Below are 23940 nucleotides of genomic sequence, written 5' to 3' on the forward strand. Positions count from 1 at the left end.
CACGTGGGATACTTCTAAGGAGATTTGACTAATCACAACATCCCAACCGATGACCATGATCATAATGGAAAACTGGGTTTACTAGATAAACATGCCTCTAGGATTACAAAATTGGTGACATTAAAACCAAGTGCCTCATAAATAAAAGTAATCGGTATGTCAGGTTGCTATCTGTGTCTTGTCTTATAATATATATTTATAACTATGTATCTATATTTATGATTTTTTTCACATAACAGATATGTGACCATCATAGACAATTTGGAAAATGCAAAAAAAAAAGAGAGAGAAGAAATAAAGAACGCTGTAATACTTTTGTTCATAGTTACAATTTGATGTCTATTTTATATGCTTTTATATATAAGTATTTATTTTCTTTTTACAGATTATTTACATATAAGTATTCATTTTAAATATTTTACTTTTTGGGTTGACTCTTTTTATAGATTGAAAAAATAAAATTGGGATCTCCTATGTTATTTTTTAACTTTTTTTTAAAGAAAATCACTTATTCATGTATTGTATATATTTTCCATGTCTATAAATATCACTTCACAACATGGCTGTGTGTCATTATATGGACAGCTTACATTTTATTTAATAGAACTCCTATTTTTGGATTTTCAGGCTGTTCTAAATTTTTCTCTCTTAAACAGAACTCAGTGATAGATCTTTTTCTCCCCCACATGTCTGATTGTCTCCCAGAAACCTTTCACATCTTTTTCTTATGCTCCTCAATACCAAACATACTGAAGTCATCACTGATGGTTATAATTATTTCCTAAAGATGAACAAGATACTTACCAGGTGTGAATAATCTCTCCTCATAGGAGTGTCATACACTAAGATTGACAATACAAAAAGGCATGTTGAAAATACATGGCTTTAAAGTATTACTTTCCCTTACACAGTAAGAAAGTGCAAACTAAAAGGTGGATTTAGCAGCACAACATGTATACAAAATGTTCAGAAATTTTTCTTGCTCAAATCAGCTACGTATGGAGCTTTGAGGTTACTTCTCTAGTTGTATCAATTTTCTTGACATGGAAATTTCCAAGGACAGACTCACGGAGAGCAGGTCGACCTCACCTAAGCAAGACAAGTCAACTCAAACACACAATATTCCTCAAGAGTTGTTTCTAAGTGCCTTGCATTGTATCTCTAGGTGCAGCCTGTGAAGAAAAAGGAGCCTTTTGTAGAACTGTGGCCAACAGAGTCTTGTTTGTAAGGAAAAGGACTCCATGTTGGCAGACTGATGAAAGGCTGCACCAACCACCCAGAATTTTTTGCTAAAAAGAGGTCTCTTGGGTGTTTTTAAAGTGCAAGCCTGTGAGTACAAGCCCCAATGTTTCATTCAGATGGATACAGATTGTAAGGCATGGAAAATAGGCACAAAACCAAAAAGGTGAGTTGCATTGCATGAACCCAGACTACGTATGGCTTCCAGAGCCTTCTGCTGGAGAGGTCTGAATGGTGGAAGGGCTGAATTGTAGAACACTTGAACTTAGAGATTTCTCTTAAACCTTGAGTTGGCTTTCCTAAACTTTAATCATTTGACTGTCACCTTCATGATTCTGTCCTATTCCTGTACCACCTTCACTGTGACTTCATATTTTTCTTTCAATAGACTCATAATTTTACTGAAGTGGATGTAGCCTCATCCTGAGACACTATCCATGAAAACACGAGATTATGTGGTTAAAATTTATATGTGTGCATAAATGTTTAAATGTTGTTAGTGTACTTCCAAATGTGGTCTTTCAAATCACTGTAGTTATGCATTTGGTACTTGAAGAAGTACTAACTTAAGGAAAGCTCCTTTAGGACAAATATAGAAAATATGACTATTTTCAACAGAGAGTAAACATTTAAGACTTGTTTTTCTGAGTATCCTTATAGGCTAAATGAAGTCAGGTTTAAGGAGATTTGAATACATGACTGGAGGTCAGAGTCACAACGAGCTCTTCAGCTGTGGGTATGTGGGATACTAACTTGGCTCCCTGATGTCAGGTGAACCCATTAACACTGTATTATACATCATACAACTCTAGTAAAGGTTGACTATTGGCCATGTGGATCTGTATTCTCACCCAACATTGCGTGGTCTCTGGGCTCACCTTTCTGTTGATGGAGTAAGACTTTTGAAGCAACATCCACTTCACTGACCACTTAAACTCACAGTCACTCTCCACTCCCTTGGGAAGCCCCACTGACAGATGCCTACAGCGCTCCATGTGGTCCCAGACAATCATCTACTTCCTGGAGCACCTGAGCAGTCCTGGCACCACCAGCTGAATTGTATCCTTCCTGAGAGTCAGTTGGATGAGTCCCCCGCCATTTAATGGAAGTCATTCTTGCTAATGAAATTCATATTGAAATAAAATATAAACCAGAGATAGATGGGTGCAAAAAATATTGTTTTTATGACAGCTAAACTAACTGTGAAAACACTGAGGTGAGTTGTGAAAAACTGCCGTGTAGGTAGGACAACTGTAACAGAAGGATTCCGCACTCTGACTGCCTCTTGGATGCCTTAAATTCTCCCTTCACTTCAAAGACTGGAAACTATAGATGAGCAATATGACAGTGGTTTGTGCAAAAAGATGTATGTTGTTTTAAGTTTAAAATGCTTAAGTTTAAAGATATTATCTATATATGTATATATAGATCTATATATCTATCTTTGGCCAACTTTTACAATTTACAAACCAACTAGTGGTTCATCGGAGCCTTCCTACGGGCATGCATGATAGTTGTTCTCACGGCTGGGCCTGAAATACTGTTGTGTTGTGTGTGTCTTGGCCTTGGTCTGTCTCATGAGATGTGAGCTCCTCAAGGACAGGGCTTCTATCTTAGCCGTCTTTGCTGATTACATGGAGCTAAGGCCTTGCAGCTGCTGATCAATATTCTTAGAATTGAACTGAAATGTCTTTGTTCTCATTAATTTGAATTCCTTCAAGTCAACCGTACTTCCCACCCTGGTCTGGAGTCATTTTTCCTGATGGCCAAATAACTCAGCGTGTCTGGGATAAAGAAATGCCTGTCACTGAGCTGTCCATTCTGCCAGGATTGGCTAGTAAGAGGAAAGGCAGAGGAGGGGACTTCTGGCGGCCTTAGCGTGACTGAGGTATGGCATGGCCAATTAAGTACTTCACACTAGAATATTCCACGAATGCTATAGGATGGAGAAGTAATTCATCACATATATTTAAAGTTGAATTTACCGATATTTTATGGTATTGGATATTATTTCTATTAACATTTTATGCTGAAATTACAGAATGATTCGTGAGTACTGAATTTTTGATTGCTTTTACACTTTCTGGGACACTATTAAACTTGATTTACGTTAATAGCACTGTAAGAAGATATTAACAATGAAATTTCCAAAAGCACTTAGCATCTCATAATTGGAGTTAAATGACAAAAAAAATGAGGGGATAATAAAGTAAAGAGAAAAAAGGAGAGAGAAAGTTTTGACAATATTCTTTTTAACCTGTGGTTCTTAATAAGATTTTTGCAGGAATTGTTTTAGGTTAGAAAAGAATCAAATCTCCGATCAAGAGAGATGACGCTGATTTATTAGAGGAGTTTTATAATACAGAAGAAAGATCTGGCTCCAGGTAGAGAGTACAGAATTTACTACTTCTAAGAGAGGAAATTTCCTGATTTCCAGAGTAGGGAAGAAACTTCAATTACCACCTTTTTCTTCTGTTCACAGTGACTAGAAGACAATCTCTTTTTTTTTTTTTAAAGAAAAGGAACTGATTTAGTCATAGTTGCTGCATTATAGAGAGGCAGACAATGAAATCAAAGACAACAGAGCTAGAACAATAACAATAAAGCAATCATTGTAACAAATTTTGTTGAGCCCTTACTATGTGCAGGCTCTGTGCTAAGCAATTTACACATACAATCTCATTCATTCTTCCTAGCATCACTATGCATTAGGTATTATCATTGTCCCCATGTCACAGTTAAGGAAAGATTTGGAGAAGTTGAATGACTCTAGCAAAGCGACGACACCAGAATTTGAACCCAGGCAGTCTGGCTCCTGAGCAGGTCCTTAACCACACTAGCTTGAGCATATATAAGTTAAAAGCAAAAATTGGAAGGGGAGGTGAACCATGAGAGACTATGGACTCTGAAAAACAGTCTGAGGGGTTTGAAGTGGCGGGGGGTGGGAGGTTGGGGTACCAGGTGGTGGGTATTATAGAGGGCACAGCTTGCATGGAGCACTGGGTGTGGTGAAAAAATAATGAATACTGTTTTTCTGAAAATAAATAAATTGGGAAAAAAAAATAAATAATAAATAAATGAATAAAAAGAAAAAAAAAAAAGTAATCTGCTGAATGTCAAAACCACATCATGCATGTTTTGGTAGCCCAGGGTGTTTTTGCCTTCATGGACTCCTTTCTCGCTAAAGATTATTCAAACTTTTATTTTTTGACTGTATTGATAAGCATATTAACATTAGATATTAAAGCATTTTCTTTGAGAAAGGTACCTCACTGGCTCAGTCAGTGGAGCATGTGGCTCTTGATCTCAGGGTTGTAAGTTCGAACCCCACGTTGGGTATAGAGATCACTTAAAAATTAAAAAAAAAAAAAAACCACTTGGGAAAAAACCATTTTCTTTGAGCAAAAATTTTACCATTTTAATCATTTTAAAAGAAATCGAAACACTTCTATGGGCCCCTAAAAGTGTTGCAGATCCTAGGTACTTTGTCTCCTGAGCCTAATGGAGAAGTTGGCCCTGGTTGGCCTAAGAGGACCAGACTCGAACATGAGATCAGGTAACTTCATTTCTGATTACAATGGAATCCAGAAAGCTATGGTGGTGGGACACGTGGAAATAAAATGATAAGAAGAATGGTTTCCATCCTCCTCATTTTTTTACCATCTTGCCCCTCCTACTCCCCCATCCCCCTTGTTTTTTCAGAGGACACATGACTTGGGTCCTTGCCTGCTCTTTGGGGAGTGGAATTTCAGAAGTGTTGAGGTCTTGGGGCACCTGGCTGGCTCAGTGGGTTAAGCCTCTACCTTCGGCTCAGGGCATGATCTCAGGGTCCTGGGATTGAGCCCCACATCGGGCTCTCTACTCACTAGGGAGCCTGCTTCCCTCTCTCTCTCTCTGCCTGCCTCTCTGTCTACTTGTGATCTCTCTCCGTCAAATAAATAAATAAAATCTTTAAAAAAAAAAAAAGAAGTGTTGAGGTCTTTATTGGCTTTATCTTTAAATAGAAGTGACTAAGCACTAATTTTTTTTGAAGGTTTTAAAAATTTATTTATTTGACAGACAGAAATCACAAGTAGGCAGAGAGGCAGGCAGAGAGAGAGAGAGAGAGAGAGAGAGAGAGAGAGAGAGGAGGAAGCAGGCTCCCTGCTGAGCAGAGAGTGTCATGTGGGGTCCCAGGGTCCTGGGATCATGACCTAAGCTAAAGGCTTAACCCCTACCCACTGAGTCACCCAGGCGCCTGGTTTTATCTTTATCAATACACTTCCATTTAGTTAAACACACACACAAACAAACAGCCAAACTTGGATCCTCAACTGATCATACTGGCTACAAACTAACAGAATACTAGAGATGGCTAGTGTCAGAGACACTAAGATTGACTACTCTTAGGATTCTGACATGGCCTGTTGTTTGAGAAGTGATTCTCTGGAAAAACAGAGAAAAGCCCACCAAATACCTCAGTCCTTACTCACAGCAACAAACGGTAGTTTCTATCCCAAACAGAAATGAAGTTTATCCATTAACGTTTTTCCCCAACCCAATAATGCCTCATTGACACATTTTCTTGGGTACTAACAAATTAGAGGTCATCTTGAGAAGATGCTGAATCTCAGATTTTGGTCCAGACCTGAATGTATTCTGAATAAAAGTAATGAGGGGGAAAAAATACTATTTTTAGTTCCCAAATTGCTACTCCACTGCCAACCTGGGTACAAGATAAACCCAAACAAGTATGATCACATTAGCATGCTAGGGTTTAGTATCTGCTTTGCTTTACAATAAAAATAATCTGTTAACTCTGGTTGAATTGGATCTCTTGCATGAAGTTCTCTTAGTGGTAGACACAGCATCCTGAATGAGATTTGTGTGTAAGACATTACCTGAAAGTTCCCTTCTTTTAAACCCATGGTTTAAAAGGGAGTAGAGGGTGCCTGGGTGGCTCAGTTGGTTAAGCAACTGCCTTCAGCTCAGGTCATGGTCCTGGAATCCCAGAATGGGATGGAGTCCCACATCAGGCTCCCAGCTCCACAGGGAGTCTGTTTCTCCCTCTGTCCTTCTCCCCTCTCGTGTTCTCACTCTCTCTCACTCTCTCTCTCAAATAAATAAATAAAATCTTGAAAAAAACTAAAAAAAAAAAGCAAAACAACAACAAAAAACACCTCAAAAGGGAGCAGAAATGCATACTTCTATTAAGCAAAGAAAATATCCCAGGAATCCAGGATAAAACATTTTCCTTGCGATTTTTAACTCATTTAAAATCATGTGATTTTACTGACTTCTTTAGTTTCTAATACTTTTAAACCAGAGAACAGATAATGAAGTGGATGGCATTTACAGACTTCATTAGAAAATTGGGCATTATTTACCTTAAAAATGATTGAGAATGTGAATGTGGGACTCTGTTAAGATCATAACCAACAAAAGGCACAAAGTAAAAAGTAACTGATAAGCAAATGATAGATGATTGAACGGATAGATACACGGATAGATTAATGAATAGATAGAAAACAGACGGATAACACAGATGAATGAATTAATAGAGACACAAAGGATAGGCAAGTAGATGACAGATAATAGAAAGATATTCATAGATCAATACCTGGTTAGAAAATGGATAGCTAGACGCACATGGATGAACAGACGACTGGGAAGCAGAATAAAGAGTTGATACATAAATGAACATAGTTAGATGAATGGAGAGATAGATGTTTGAGATTGATGAATGCAGGGATAAATTTGGAATGAAGTTGCAGATAGATAAAAGAGTACAACAATATCACAATTGTACCCAACTGGAATGGAATACCAATGGAGATAATGGCATTTCTCTTCATGGAGCCATTTTAAATAATTTAACTATTTGCGGGGGAAGGATAGGCTGGAAGCAGGAAATCAGTCGGTGTCTACGAGCCCTGAAGTTTCACAGTAAGTGTCTCTCAAAGATAGGAAAAAAATACATTGGTTTGCCATGATTGAGCCACTCCTACACAATGCTCCACTCTGGCCCACCTGGCCTCTTTGATACACACTAGACCAACAAGAGATGCACAGAGCAGACGGTGTACAGGGCAGCCTTCACACATCCTTGGTGATGCACAAAAGTCCTGCCTTTTTGCCTCTTTTTCAATTCTGATATTCACATATACCTTCACTGGTTGACCTACTCAGGAAGGTCTGATATTGTAATTAATCCGTGTCACAGGAGGATGTAGTACCCGCAGAATTTATGAGTGGGTTTGGGCTGCTGGGATGAGTAGGGGCACCTCGGCCTGTGTGATATAAATTCCTCTGCTAATTGGATTGCTGGAGCTAATCAGAAGCCAGGAGGGGGATAAAAGAAAAAAAAATCTGTATTCCTCCTCTTGCTGCTGCTGCTGCTGCCTGATAAAGCACACAGCTCCTCTCTCAGGACAAGGGGTGCTGGAATTGGGAATCCTCTTGTGGAGGTCTCACTGGAGATGGCTAGATGACACAGCCCTTCTGTCACCAGACCAGCAGGAGATAGAGCAATGGGAGAAAAGAGTAGAAACGATCCCAAAGAGATGTTACTACCAAACCACAAAAACAGAGTGAATGGGGGAGAGATGAAAGAGGAGGAAATCAAAGGGGGACATCCAATGGCCTGAGAGAGCTAGAAGCTTTTTCTTCAAGGAAGTGCTGCTCCCTGGGACACGTGAGCATCCCAGGCACCCACTTGGGTGTGTAAGTTCAGGAGGCCTCATCTCCACAGCCAAAGCCAAGGGGAGGGTGCAAATTCCATTCAGTACTAGGGCTAGCTCAATCCAGGGAGCTCAGGTGAACTGATGAAGCTGTAGGGAAGGCAAGGGTAAATAAAAGCACGAGGTCCAAAACTCCTCGCCTGCTGGAAAACCATCCGCGTAGACCAGTGAGAGGGAACGTTTCCTCTGCTCCCACTCTTTCTCGGTTTTGGATGAGGGCAGGGAAAAGCAAGGTTGTGTTCAATGGTCTGTGTACCTTTCTCACCAAGAATAAATAGTTCTTCCAGCTGACAGGGTGCAGCGTGGCTACTGCAGGGCACTGGTTAGACCTTGGCGATCTTTCTTCTTTGCTTGTCTAAGGCTCTACCCCTGCTCCACAGAGGAAAACGTATCTCTCATATTTGGTTCCACCAAGCTGAGTGTCCTGCCGCTCTCTTTAAAGTCCTCTATCTGTCTCTCCTGCAATCTTTTTCCTATGTGATTTCTACTTCTTTGGCCGCATTTCTTCTGGAGCCTTCTATATACACTAAATCCTTAGCCATGATGAGTAGGCAGCAAGCCCCTCTTACATACAACAAAGACTTCTATTTTTTTTTTTTCTATCTTTTGGGCGACACGATAAAAAATAACCCTGTATTTATGCAAATTGCAAAGTAGCGTGTGATAATGAAAACAAAACAGTGCTGGCCCGCAGCCAAGACATGGCACTGACGGGGGCTCCCGACCATTTGGCTCTTGATTCTTCGGGGAAAGCAGCTGTAGAGAAAGGAGAATGCACAACACCCTCCGTCACACGCGCACTCACACGCGCACACCCTCGTTCGCACGCATTCTGGTACCGTCACCTCGGAGCCGGCAAGACTTGGGATCCAAATGAAGTTCTGCTTCCTACCGCCACGAGCACTTCAGCGTCGTCCCCCACGAGCCTCCCTGCCCCCTGCTCCTGATTCCCTTTCAGGAATTTACAAACATTTTCCACAGATCAATATCTGTATTGATTATTCATTGTGAGTGAGTCGTGTGTCTTTGGTGATCCAGCTCGCAGAGGTAGCAGCCAAAGCCTGCTGCAGGGGGAAAAAAAAAAATAACAGAAGGCGAGAGGGACCCAGCTCTTGCTGGGTCTGCGGCTGTCGGCGACACAGAAAGGAAGAGAAAAAGAGGAAGGCACTTGAAAAAACGAAGGAATGGACCAGGGTGGAAGAGAAAGAGGGAGCAATAGCAAGAAAGACCAAGTGATGATGGACATCTGGTTCCAGGGATCTTGGTGGCTTGGAGGAACCCCCCATCTTGGTCTGCTGCTCCGTGTAACACGCAGCGGACTCACTCCGCTCTGGGAGTGAGAAGTGACTCACAGTTTTGGTATCTCCTACGTAAGAGCTTTGGGGGGATTCCTTGGCTTGCTGACAAGGGAAGGAAGAAAGCAGCAGCAGTGAGGTAAAACACGATTACTTCCAACTGCCTTGCGGAGGATATGCAGTCGCTTGGTTTGACTGGAACAGCTTGCTGCTCTCTGATGGCACGCGGAGGGAGAATAATTAAAAAGGCCAGCATCACTTACTAAGTGAGTAAACACAAAGCCGTTCCAAACGTGCTCTCCAGCTAATGAGAAGCTGTAATTTCTTATACTTCAAGGCAAAACAAGACAGTGATGGGGCTTAGTGGAGTGTGTGTTTGCGTGAATATGGAGGTGGGGGGTGGTGGTGGTGGAGATAAATCGACTAATTGTTGGCAATGTTTAAAAAAGGGATTACTGGAAAAGACAGTGAAATGATGACAGGAAAACATCTTGGACCAGAGCCAAAAAAAAAAAAAAATCGAGGCAAATCAAGTCTGCAGCTCAGAGGAAACACCCCTTTACTCCTGTCGGAACCTCCGACAGGAATTGCCCGGTGTTCCTCAGCCAAATATGGAATATTGTGTGGGTACCAGGGGACGGGATCAGGGACCATCAGAGCATCCAGAGGAAGCAACCACGGCATGCCAGGTTACACAGTTATGCCATACTTTAAGGAAACAAAACAGTAAAAACCAACCTGTCCTTTCCTTTTAATTGGAGCTCCTGCTTGCTCAAAATTGCTTCAGTTTATTAAAAGCAACCCCTAAACGAGCCTTCCGAGAAGAGGAGCTGCTGATTCTCAGTTTGTCTCCAGGAAGCTGCTGCGAGGTTACAAAAATATCCTGGAAAAAGGAGGTTGAGGAAATTCAGTTTTCCATAGACGGGGCTTCTGGCCATCACGCCAGGCGACTGTCTTTGCCATTTGAACCGCCATTTGAATGCGGGAGATGGTTCGGGATTCCTCTTCTGTTGTCACCCAGCTGTGGCTTGGTGAGTCCCAAACCAGTGAATAGGACTCTTTTAATACGGGGTTCCAAACACACATGACAAGGTGGGGACCCCAAGGAATAAAATGAGCTGGATCTTCTTTCTTTCTGGGTGTTCAGTTAACTGAACTATCTGGTTCTTTTTCACATGAATGGAGTTGGGGCTTTTTTTTTTTTTTTAAGGATTTCTGGAACTGGAAGGTCAATAGATAAGATGTCCTCCTTCTGACTGGAGGTTTATTCTTCATGTTGCTCTTTAAATGCAGACTCCCCAATACATTGCAAGTTTCTTGAGCAGGAGAAATATATCCTGCAGCAGTGTACCCTGGATACTCAGGGGTGGAGGAATTAAGCCAGTCGTGGATGACTCGGGTACCTCACGTTGCATTTCTTCAGCATTCACAGAGACCTGTGTCTATAGTGTTTGTGCATGCATGTGTGTGTGTGTGTGTGTGATGACATTACATGTAGTGTGTGTTTGTGTATGTGTGGCTCTGTGTCAGTGTGTGTCTCTGAGAGGGAGGAAATGAGAATGAAGTCAGAACAGACAGAATGTTTGGGCATTTATGTAATTCATGCCGAGAATGCTCAATGCTGCAAGGCAGACAGCCACCCATCCCCGGACTCTGCTGCTCTGGAGGGCCTGTACAGACCTGATCTGAATGTTAAATGCAAGAGACGAAATTAGCATACTAACCAAGGATGTCAACCCCTCCTTGCAATCAGTAAATGGCCGTCTACTCTCTTTAAAGCCGGCATCGCCATGCGCGCCAGCCACTTATCCATGTCCTCTGTCAGGTCCTTTTTTGTGTTTGTTTTTTTGTTTTTGTTTTTTGATGAAAGACTGGAAATTCATTAATGAGGAGGGAAGGAAGGGCTTCAAGGGGCTGTAATGAAAACAAATGATCCTCTTTAAACCTCATGACGGCCAAAGCCGGGGTAGGGGGGTTGCTTTCTGCTCTGGGGCTGGAGAATAGGAAATTCCACAGACAACAGACCACTTGATGAGAGCCCAAGAATGCATTGCTTGGGAATCTCTTCTATGTGGCAAAGACCAGCCGTGGCCAGTATGTCTGTATTAATAAAACTTAGAAATGAGTTTTATCTTCCTAACTCTAAGTGGGGTCTACCAGATGTCTTTCCATTCCATCAGCCGTTATCAAATTTTCTTGACCTTGTGAGGGTAGGAAGAGCCTTTTGGGATCTTTGGCAAATTGCCTCAGCTTCCGAAGTAATACAAATTTTTCTTTTGGGCTATGCATCAGATTTTCCCAAAGGAAATAGCTGCCTTTTTTTTTTTTTTTAAATCTCTATCATACAGAAAAGCTCACAAAGAAGATTTGACTTGTACTTCTGCAGAGCCTTATTGTAAAGGAGACAGAATGCTGTTTAAAAGTGAAGAATTGGGCACCCCCCACCTTGTACTTGGGCTGGGAAAAGTTTGTTTCCTTTTTCTTTCTCTTAGCCACTTTATTCTTGGAAATAAGCTTTGTCTCTTCCATTGTACTGTACTGATTTGCCTTATACTGGAGGTCCTACCGTCTGACATATTTCAGGGACCTGTGGGCACCAGCCTGAGGAGGCAATAGGGAGCAGTGGAGCTTGGGATGAAGTGGAGACAGAGCCGCTCACTTCTATTTAGGGGAATAAAAGCTGTGCTCCATGTTGCCTAGTTTCCCAATGTTTTAAGAGGTGGTAGATATTGATATGTTTAAATATAACTATATTGATTTTGAAATACTGGCTCAAGGTATGTTTAGTTTTTTTCTTTTAAACAATCTATGGGTCAAATAGAATATATTTTTGAGAACAGTCTTGGTCCACAGCATTCTACCTCGTAATCTTTGCTTTAGTTCAAAATGCCTAGCACCTAAGTGTTTTTATTTGATGCTTTCTTAATGTCTACCCTTTCTGTGAAATATTTTGTTTCAATTAAAAATATACAGATATTAGCAGCTATACGGTAAACATCAATGGAAGTGTATATTTTGCTGGACCAAGAGGGAAGTGCTAATTTCAAACAATAAAGAGGGGAAGGAAATGGAAGTCTGCATTGCCTACTTGCCTTGTGGTTACTGGTATCTTAGCTAGCATGCTGGAATGCCACATTTTCCTAAAGATTTTTTACAAAGGCCACAACTGGGAAGGTTAAATACCTAGAAAGAAATATGTTTGCATATTTTCATTTGTATCTCCATCTATTGTTACCATTAGTGATTAGTGCTATGCTAACATTTAAAAGAAATTAAAAAATACTCTTCCTTTTATTCATCCACAGAACTCCACATCTCAAATAGGTGGGGAAAAAAGATAGAAATCCCCAGAAGAGAGATCCTGCATATAGTATGGAAGAAAGTTTTTCTATGGCACCTGAAATAACCTCAGCAAGAAAAGGCACCTCAGCAAATGGTAAAGGGCAGCAAGAAGGACCCCCTTCTCACATAGTTGTAACAGGATCTTCCAATTTTGCAGGTGCTCTTCGTGCATATTATCATGGTTAAATTCTCCCTACAACCAGGCAAGCGAGATAGTATTTAGCTTATTTTACAGATGAGGACACGCAGGCTCTGGGAGGTGATGAAACTGCATAAGGCCGAATGCTAGTAAGAGGCATTCATGGATCTTCTGAGTCTTAACCCGATACCATTTTATTATTCTTCATAGGTTCTCCTAGAAATATTCTCCTCAGACCCCTCACCCAAGGCTTCCTCTGTTCTTGATGCTCCTTCATCCTCCTACCTTATTCCCCCACTGCGAGGTTTTCACCTCGTAATCTCTGTAATTTGTAGTCATGTGTAACTTGAAAATGCTCCTTACATCCTTCCAGCAATGAAGAACCACTGACAAGCTCCAAATGGCATTGGCAGAAACCATCTTTAACTTTCTACTCCTTCTTATCTGCTCCCATCTCCCTCCTTCCCTTGAAAGTCAAGTTGATCCACGGGCTGGCCTATTTTTAGTGCTTCATTTTGCTTTGCTAACAAAGCACTCTGCTTTTATTTCTACTCCCCATTAAGACTGCTTCAGGTTAGTAGTGACCAGTTCAATTGTGCTATCCTTCCCTGAGTTAAATTCTGTTGACCACCCCCTTCTCCACGACATTCTTCTCTTCTCCTCTTTCCTATCTGACCCTATCCTAAGCTGGATTTCCTCCTTCATTTATGGTGGCTTCATCCCAGATTTATCTTCCTTTTCTAATCCCTTCAGTCCTCCCCTACTCTCAGCTGTACACACTTTGCCTTGTGTTAATGTAAACCCTTGATTTCGGTAATCATCTGTAAAGTGACCATCAAATTCTCATCTCCAGCCCAAACCACCCTCCTGAGTCGGTTCTGGATATCTGGCTGCTGACATCAGCTTGGGCACTCTTAACTCAGTCCATCCCTAACACATCATCAGCCCCAAACCTCTCCTCCTTCAGCAACCCTTCTCCCCTCCCACTCCCAACTGCTCTTCAAGTTCTTGCAATTCAACTTTCCTAATTCCTCTCTAACTACTTTCTTTCACTATATTCAGGCCATGTCTCTCAGATTATTTCCTCAGTGGCTTTTCTACCAGCCCAGCTGTTCTCTTCATTCTCAGATGAGTCCAGCCCACAATGCAGGCTCTGTATGAGTTCTAACTGATCTATAAGAAGTGCAACTAGAACAATTTCACTTGCCTCTGGGACTCTTCAGTGGATTCTTCCTTTCCAACATGTGCTTTTTAAGGCTCCTCAGGATGAGGATCTTCCCAGCCTCTTCCTTAAAATTTTTCCAGTTCCACCCTGTACTGTAGGTCACAGAATACCCACGGCTCTTTTGTGCCTCAAGGGTTTCGTACAATGTTCCCACCTCCTGGAATGTTCACCTCTACTTTTGTCATTTGGTTAATTCCTTCACCTTCAAGATTCTGTTCCAGCAAGAAGCATTACCCTCTGCCCAAGACCCCTACTATGGGTTACGTGCTGCCACAAGCTCTCAACCCCTGCCTTCTGTCCCACAGCATTTATTTCACTGGCATAGTAATCAGGTCCTCCTATTTGACTGTGAGATACTTGAAGGTAGAGTCTGTGACTTATTCCTGTGTTCCCAGAACCCAGCATAGGTTCAGACGTATACTGACTGCCTAATAAATTAACATTGCTATTTTTATTCTGAGAATCATAAATGCTATTTTTTAGCTGTAGGATTACAGGTCCCCCAAATAATCAAAATGAGGGAAATACAGCAACCGTCTCCCACAGTGAAAAAAAGATTTCCTCTGGTGCAATTCTCACTTACATCAGTTTTTTGACTTCTGTTAGGTGAGAAATGAACGCTGGGGTGGTCTTTAGGTGTTTGCTGATGTGGTAGAAACTTTGGAGTTAATTAGAAGCTTTGGCTAAAGCTGAACTTCCTTTGCAGAGTTCCTAGAGGAAACACTAAATTAACAGTTCAAGGTTACTATTAGAAAAATAGTCTGTTTCCCTTAGGTTATGCCTCAGGGAGCTTGATCTTCTCCATGCCATTTCTAAGATGTTTCCACTTTCCTTTGGACCTGGCTACATATGCCACATTAAGCCTGGTCTTTCTAACAAAGGTGAAATCCCTTGAGGTCAGACTGCTAAATGCTTCTTTTGCATATCTTCCAATAGCAATAGATTCTGGCATACTCAATTAATACTGGTTGAAGTGAATAGTAAGGAAAGCTGCCTACCATAGAAGGAAGCATAAGGATGGTTTTGTAAATTCCCATCTTCCATGAAGCAAAAAATGGCATGAAATCATTCATACCATAGTCCCCTAACAGTCCCAAGAAATAGCTCAAGACATCATTAAGAATTCCTAAATTTGCAAATACAGTCAGTTCTCATTACATGGTAGTTATATTCGATAAAGTCAACGCAGACTCTGAACTGGCAAATACCAAACCATTGCTCCTAGGAGAAATAAAGGGTTAGGTTCCTTCGAGCCCCTGGTCACCATATTTTTGTCAAGCAATCAATGCACAACCTTGTTTTATGTGTGTTTCTGTTTAAAGACACCTTATTTTAAAAATTTTTTTTCTTTAAATATTTTTTTTTTAAAGTAGGGTCCATGCCCAGCATGGAGCCCACCATAGAGCTTGAACTTACAACCCTGAGATCAAGACCAGAGCTGAGATAAAGAGTTGGACACTTAACCAACTGAGCCATCCAGGAACCCCCTAAAGACACTTTATTTTATATCTATTGTTAATTCATTAGTACTAAACTCACGGCCAATAGCGCTCTAACTCTTGCCCGGTTGAAGCTTATCTGATACGTGTGTTTTCTCTGTAAGTTACATCACAGCCTGCCCTCACTTAATAATACTAGACCACACTTCTGCATTATGCTTAAGAGCCATTTTAAACAGTGAACGAAAAGCCCAAAACGTAAAAGATGTACCACTAAATAAACAGGGAATAAAACACCTGTCTACAGAATGAGAACTGAAAGAAGAAGAGTGTCGCCTCATTCAAACTCAGCTGGGAATGTGCATACCGAAGGACTCAAATTTTTTTGCCTCTCTGTATACATGTCCACAAATGACCATGAAAACCAGACTGAAGTATTGCTGTGTGGGTAACAAATAAATTGAAGTGAATAGGTGAATTTGTAAGTACAGAATCTGTCAATGAAGACCAACTACACTACCTGAATATATTGATAAAACATTAGAGCTTTTGCTTATTTCCAAGTAGAGACTATGATGACCTTGTTCACAGCAAATCTGTGACTTCGGCATCCATTCTTTAGTTTGTATGAGACATCTTTCTGGCAAAGGATCACTTTCACTTTCTTGGGACTCTTCGCATAAGTAATTGCCACTCACTAGATGTTGTCTGATTGCTGGGGGTGGGATGGTACATTTTTTCCCAAAGAAACAAAACTGGTTTGCTCTGATATGTGAAGGTTGGGCAATCATTAAGACTCCATTGCCAGCTAGGTGGAGTCTCCCGCTGCCACCCTCCACCTCATCAAATGTTTATGATTTAAAGGTGGCCTCAGCAAAATCACAGTTGACTCATGTTAGGCATCTCTGCCTATATGAAGAGGATTTATATCACTGTCTTTAAAAGCCATTCTTTTGAGCTAAATCTTGCCCTCATTGGGTCATATCTTCACTCACATTTTATTTTGCAAGCAGCAGCTCAGAAGTTCATTTTTGCTGTTTTCTTATCGATTCCTATCTGGTTGCAAAGAGTAGATGAAGAATTCTAAGACTCTATTGTTACCCTTTCACACAAGCCAGAGGCACAGACACACATGTGTTTTAGAAGTCAGGAAAAGGAGTAAATCAGGTATTTAGAGTATAAAAGAAGACAAAGCTTGGCACGATTTCAGATAATGAGTGATGGGAAGAGCCTGTGGAACTTTTTACTGTGTCTCACTCTAAGTGGGCTTGGAGTTAGTTCCAACAGGGTTGGAATCTCAGCTCTGTTACTTATTCTTGCTGCCACCCTAATGGCACTGGATAGCCGCACTGAGAGCATTCCCTCTTCTGGGAAATAGGGGCCATGATACAAACCTCCAGGAATGTCTGTGAGGACTAAATGAGATAATGTCATGTAAAGTGCTGAGCTTGAAGTCTGGCAGAAATTACTATGAAAATGGGAAGTGGTAATCGTTGCTTTTGTTACAATTTTCTAGATTCCTGACTAGCCATCTGCCCTGACATCTGGGTAATACATATTCGTAGAAACACAGAAGATTGGAGTTGAAAGACCTGCTCTCGGGCAACCTCCGCATTGTGAAGAAGAGAATATTGGCCAAACAGGATTAATCAGTGGAATTAATCAGCATTCCACCACTAGTAAGGGAAGACTCAAAAGAGGAATGCAGCTCTCTGAAGTCCAGTTCACAACTACTTGGTAAAGTCCTTTGTGCCAACATTTCCCTTCTAGAATCTCTTTCTACAACTCTCATCTGTCTCCCACCCCTTCTTCCTTACCCAATAGCCTGGTAACTATTGCCTGTAGGCTGTTATTTTCTTTGGCAGAAAGACTTGGTGCTAGTAGCAACAGCCAAGTGGAGTATTTTAGAGCAGGAATCACCAAGTATGATTTATTCATATTTTTTGACTTTATATATAAATATAAATATCTATCTATCTACCTATCTATAGCTATGAACAGATCATACTTACTATATATTAATGTAATAAAAAGCAAAAAGGATCACAGAGGCTACAGAAAGGAATACTCTTTTTAAAAAGGGATCAGTTATTTTGTAGTTGTCTGCAGTAATTTGCAAGATGCTCCTTTGGAAAAGCTCACAGGGAAATGCCACCTGACATGCAAACCCCAAAGCTTATAAGTGATCATGCAGCAATGGGACGAGAGATCTGCGCTGGACAAACTGGATGGGGCTGGTTAATTTCCACCAAGCCTGTCTTACTCAGTGGAAGCATAAAGTGGGCTGTTTCAGGAAACAGCAACCTTTCCATTGGTGTGAAGGTGTAGGGTGGGAGATGAGACAAGGTAATCCTCTGGCAGGAACTGTGCAGAGCCATAGAGTGATGGATTATGTGGCATTTAAGTAGGCACAGTAATTCTAAAACAGGGCATGGTGTGCATATGAGTCCTGGAGGTGAAGATGAGGTCAGAGTCTGGAGTGTGTGATGGTCACACAAGAGAGGAGTCTACTGTTGTGGGGTTTTAGCTAAGGGAGCTGGGTACCCCACAGGACTGCAGAAGCACCAAGGTAGAGCTAGCATCACAGGCCAGGCTGGGCCTACCTCTGCTCAGCTGAACTGGGTTACACAAGCAGGTATCAGAATTTGGAAGTGGTTAGGCAGGCCTGGTAATATTGGTGCACCCTCACCTATTTTATCATATGAGAGATTAATCTTTGCTACAAATTATTCATAACTAACCTTGAGCAAATAACAGTATTTCTTAGTGGGTATTGGAAAGTCTGTGGGGGCAGATCCTCCTATTTCTCTATAGCTGTGTCCCACTCACTCTGACTCCTCAACCATTTTTGTCCTCTTTCTACTCATAGGCTACTGAAGCCACAAAAGCTGGTTTAAGATGTAACTTCATCAGAATATCCTTCTTGCAAAAGATCTGGAACCACATTTAATCTGACAAGGTAATAGGTTTAAGTGAAACTCAGCTGACTTATCTAGCCCACTAAGCTATTCTATTTGCATTTTATATTGAACATGCCTCCAATATTTTCTTTGTTAGATGAAACTGACATTTCCATATGATGGTGAATGCTAAACTGTGAAACGCTTTCATCGGGTTTTGCTTCAGTAATTCCATCATTCTACAGGCATAGAAAAAGATCACAATGAATACACATAAACATCCAACACATTGCTTCTTATGGTATAGTCTCTTCAATGGCTTAATTTTTGGATTTATGCAGCATCTCACTTACCCTGAATCCAACAGTTCAGCGGCTATCTTACTTATCTGGATTTAATTGAGAATAAAGGCCCTATAAAAGACAGAAAAGTTGTTGCTGAAGTGACATGCATGGAAGTTCAGGAATGTCAGACTCTCAGTTGGATGTGAGGCCCTGTCCCAGTACCAGGTTTGAATGGTTCACTGATAGGCAGGAACCCTTGGAGGTAATGGCATCATGCAAGGGTGCCTTCCTTTGAAAGGAAAAGTTGTGCAAGCAGGATATGGCCTCTTAGATCTTTTTTAGCATGAGATACTCATGAAGGCTATCTTGGGTATGTTGGTCCCTGCAAGGAATGGGAAATGGCACCGCTGGTCTAATAAGATTTGGTGCTTCTAGATCTGAAATTCTTCCTGGTGCCTAGGACATCTCCTTAATTCAGCTGCCACTTCTTTAGAGGTTACCCAAGAATATCTCAATTGATAAGTGGAGGACAGAGCCTTCACTTGCCTATTTTTCATAATTAACAGAAAACATTGCCTGTCACACCAAAAGAGCTCTGAAATTTAATAGTGGCATCCACAGGGAATTCCACACCCCTGGTGTGGCTGGAGAGCTATGGAAAGATCTGCTGGCAGCATACCTGAGTGGCAGATGAAGAAATCTTCTAGGAAAGTGTCTGTCCCGAGGAGAAGGTCAGGCATATAAACTTGACTTAAGAAGAATGACAGGGTAATAAATAGCGTGCAGATTTGGGATAAAGGATATCTTCCACTGTGAAGACCATCCTTCATTCCTCCTTCCTCCAGGCCAAAGCCCAGGGCACAGGTCTGAGTCTTGGTGACAAGTAAAAAGCTCAGGAGATAGTTCAGATAGAGTCTTTTCGAGTGGTGGGACAGGAGGAGAGACAGGGGACCCAGGAGCACTTAGGGACCACGGCAGTGGAGTGCAGAAAAAAAGCGAGAAATTTCAGTCTGAAGCAGACATGGGTGCTCAGGCCGTATCAGTCTCAGCTTCAACAGATTCCCCTTAGTGACTGGCATTGTGATATGGGGCCTCCCCAGCTCTGGCAGCAGGGAGAAGCTGGCAGACAGCAATGCCATCAGCTTTGGGAATGGAAGGAGAGCAGCCACGTACCCTCAGAGCAGCTGGGACAGTGGCAGGATGAGACATACTCACAGAGATTGTTTTGCGGCAGAGGACTTAGAGGTCAGGGATGGAGAGGACTTACGCAAACACACATGACAACACACAAGTAACCCTGCACTGGGTTACTTCCTAGAGTACGTGAGGGAGATTTGGAGCAAGAATGGAGGTTCTACCATTGCAGGTGGATGTCAAAGCCACGAACATCAGCATGGCCTGAGCTTTACAAGGGCATGGCCTGAAATTGGTTATCTCACCAGCCAATGCCTGGAAACCCTGTGAAGAAAGGATGGGTGCCAGAAGTAGTCCAACTCCATTCTCTTGGACATAATAACTGATTTAGAAGCTTCTGTCTCTTTTTTCCCCAGAGCTAACAGCAGTTACTATATTGTTTTTTGACTTTTAATTCACTTGTGTGTCTCCTTTTGTGAGCTGTAAGCTCATTGAGGAAAGGGACTATATTTTATTCATCTGTAGATTCCTACTACTCAACACGTTGTCAGGCAAATAGGAGACACTGAATCAATGTTTGTTGGATGAATAAATACATGAATAAATCAAGAGATGTCCCAAATGAGATGGCCATCTGAGATAAGGTTATGTAAATAAATGAGGATTGTATCCCATGAAAAGAAGTAGAAGACCCTATTTAGAGCCCTACAAGGGCTGAAGGGAGTTGGGGGGAATACGTACACTCCAAAGCTGGCTCTGATATGGGCTCTTTCAGAATCTCCTAGAACCTTGTTAGACTATAGTCCCTAATGGTGACTTAACTATTCCAGAACAAGTCACCACAACTCTGCAATGATCAGAGAGGGTGTTAGTCCTGACGAGTTAAAGAGTAAGGGTGTTAGTAATTGACGAGTTAAAGAGTAAGAAGAGGAAGAGCCCTATAAGGTGAGAAGGAATGGCAGATGCATTTGTGCTGCCTTTAGATCCATGGACTTCAAGACAGTTTGATCCTTGTCCTTGGACCATGATTGCATATACTCTAGTGGGATACAGACCTCAGGTAGCTGTGGATGGCAGAGACACTGTCACAGCACAAGACCACTCCCTGTCTCCTTCTCTGAAAATGTAGCGAGAAGATCTGCTCCCCTGTAAGCAGTCCCAGGCTGCTCAGCCAAGGTTCTGTGGTGATGGTTCTGGTAAGGGGGGCATCTAGGGGAGGTGCCCTTCAGTGGTTGAAAGGTGGCTAATAGTCTTTGGATTCCAAGCCCCAGAGCTGTGACATTCTAGAGGGAGCTGATCCACAGTATCCTGAATACTAGGGCCTGACGGTGAACACTGAGCCCTGGCTTCCTCCTCATGCCCAGAGGCTTGGAGGAAAGGGACTTAACCAATGAAGGACTCCTAAGTCACAGATTTATGAGTCTGTATTTCCAAGCAGGATTTCCGCACCTAGGTCTGGAGTTACGAGCACAGGGCTCAGGAGTCTGGAGGCAAATGCATTGGGAATACAGAATCTAGGCTGATTGACTCCTTAAGTAGCCAGCTGGGTCACTGCCACTCATTGAGTCCTGAGATGCTGTGGGTAGGGGAAGGCTTTAGGAAGCACCTTGATTATGCTTCTTATGATGGTGGGGGGGAGGTGTTTCCTAGCTATAGGGATCTCAATCTCCTGATTAATCTATATTTACTGTTAATTCTACCTTATTTATTTAAGAGAATGAGAGCCAGAGAGTGAGAGAGAGCCATGGCAACACGTTTTCCTTTTAAATGTTTGCATTTTTTTAAACTTTATCTACCAAAGTAATTTTTTAAGTAATCTCTATACCCATTGTGGGACTTAAACTCATGACCCCAGATCAAGAGTCACATGCTCTTCCGATGGAGCCAGACAGGCAGCTCCAAATGCTTGTATTTTAAAACAAGTCTATATACTCCTTAGACATGACACTTTTAAAATAAGCAATAATTTGAGGTGCAGTTTTCAACTCTTAGAACTTTCAACTGCCTTGAGTTCCTAGATAATTAAGTTTTACACAAAGTAGTAATTCTAAAATTGTTCCTTTGTTTTTGACTGGTCAAGGAAAGGGTTAGAGACATTTTCATGATATAATAGTGTGTTCAGAGTAGAAATATCCCTTTATGCTAAATTGACATATATGCACATTTGCTTCAGGTTTTCCATTCACAAGGTCTGAGTGTCTGTGTGCAGGTACATATATGTATTTAATAGTCTGTGTATATATGTGCATGTGTGTTGTATGTGTGTGCATACACATAGGTGTGTATACTATATATATGGTGCTTGTGTGTATATTCATATGCGGAGAGTATATGAGTGTGTGCATGCATGTGTGGCTATAATAGGCATCTACTCCACGTGGAGTATGCTCTAGAATGAACAGTCTGTTTTCTGGATCACCAAAGGACAAAGATCTTGTATTTCATCCTTACACTGAAACGCAGTTTTTTAAAAAACTGAAAACTCTGTTTTTATTTCAAAAGATTGAGTAGAATGATACTTCAGAAATAATTTCAGTCATTTAAATTTAAGGCCCTGAAAAAAATTCCCATCCATGGTTCGAATCTATTCTCTGGCCCAGAGCCCAAAGCATTTTCATTAGATTGAGAATTGGATACTATTTCATTTACTTTAAGCTTTTGCTGCTCAGAATTTTGTTCTTCAGAGACAAGCTAACAAGTGTCGATGGTCATGTTGGCCTCAATAATAGTTCTCCTTTTCTTGAATGATCTGTTTCAGTTGCATTATTATCATTTAAAGATGGCCTTGTGCTTACAGACGCAGTCTCCGTGAACGTATCAAGAATGCTGATTTCCTATATGTGTTTGGCCTCTCCAGTTGGTAACTTGTTTGGAGAAAACACCCTTAACTTATTTTCCATGAAGCCATTTGCAAAAGAGAGGCTATCTAGAGACTTCTATTTCATATTGCATTCTTGCACTTACTAAAGGAGATTTCATCCTATTAATTATGTAGAGATTTGTTAAAAGTTTAAGCATTAATTAATGAAAACTTTACTGTGGTCTTTTCAATAAAGGTAACTGACCTACCAGTAAGAAAAAGACAGGTAACTCACCAAAAAGGAGGCAGATGACTGGAATAGAGACTTCACACACAAAAAATAAATCCAAATGGCCAATCAGTGCTTAAATTCATTGGAATTAAGGAACTGCAAAATAAGTTGCAATGAGAGACCACTTGTACACCTCCTGACTTGGCAAAAACTGAAGTCTGGCAATAACAAGTGCTGGTACGGGTGCCACAGAACAATGGGACACTCATACACTGCTGGTGGAAATGTAAAGATACTACTTTGGAAAGTAGTTTTGCATTAATTAGTAAAGCTGAATAGATGCATGCTCCTTGATCCCCCCAAAACCCCTGCCAACAACTTAAAGCAGTGGCTCTCAAAGTGCGGTCCCTATTCCTGGCTAGTAGCTTCAGCATCACCGGGGAATTTCTTAGAAATGTAAACTCTCAAAAGCTACGCATGTCCCTCTGAATCAGACACTCTGAGGGTAGAGCCTCGTCATCTGTGAACCTCCTGGGGATGGTGATGAGCTCTCTCAAGTAGAAGAAGTACTGCCTGAGAGAAATCTGTGAGCCTGGGCACAGGACACATGACAAAAATGTTCATAGCAGTAACCACGGATTCATCAGCAGGAATATTTTGTGTTCTATTTATGTAATGGAATATTGGACTATAAAGAAAACGAATGCATTCCATGGATAAAGATTATAGTCATCATGTTGAAGAAAAGAAGCAAGACACAAATGAAGAGAAAAAAAAAAAAGCCCTGAAAGAAAGCAAGGAAGTGATAACCGTAAAATATAGGAAAATGGTGATCAATATTGGAGAAGGATCTCTGATCAAGAAGGAATTTGGATTGGAGTTTCTGAAGGGCTGGTAAATGTCCCATTCTTTGACCTGGGAGGTGGTTATATACTCATTTGCTTTATGATTATACTATAAATTGTATATATTTGCTCTTCCAAATATATATTACATTTTATAGTAAAAATAAACTTTTGTATCTACCACAGCTTTCATTGTTGTAACCAAAATCAAATTTAACCAGATTATAACCTGCCTAACTTTGTAAGTCTGCTTGATTCTCCTTCCCATTATAAGACTGTCTTCCACAACATCACTACTCCTGTTCTCTCTCCTTTTTTTTTTTTTTTCCCCTCTTCCAGCTAGGGAA

At 41.3% G+C, this 23940-nt stretch overlaps 1 long non-coding RNA gene across 1 annotated transcript; it reads left to right on the forward strand.

Annotated features, from left to right (window-relative positions):
• Positions 1 to 17102: 17102 nt before the first annotated feature.
• On the forward strand, positions 17103 to 23662 carry LOC122913754. The gene is made up of 3 exons (XR_006385733.1): positions 17103 to 17135; positions 18268 to 18357; positions 22773 to 23662. It is a non-coding gene; the product is annotated as an uncharacterized LOC122913754 (long non-coding RNA).
• The last annotated feature ends 278 nt before the right edge of the window (positions 23663 to 23940 follow it).

Source organism: Neovison vison, chromosome 7, assembly GCF_020171115.1.
Source record: "Neovison vison isolate M4711 chromosome 7, ASM_NN_V1, whole genome shotgun sequence".
NCBI classification, from domain to species: domain Eukaryota; kingdom Metazoa; phylum Chordata; class Mammalia; order Carnivora; family Mustelidae; genus Neogale; species Neogale vison.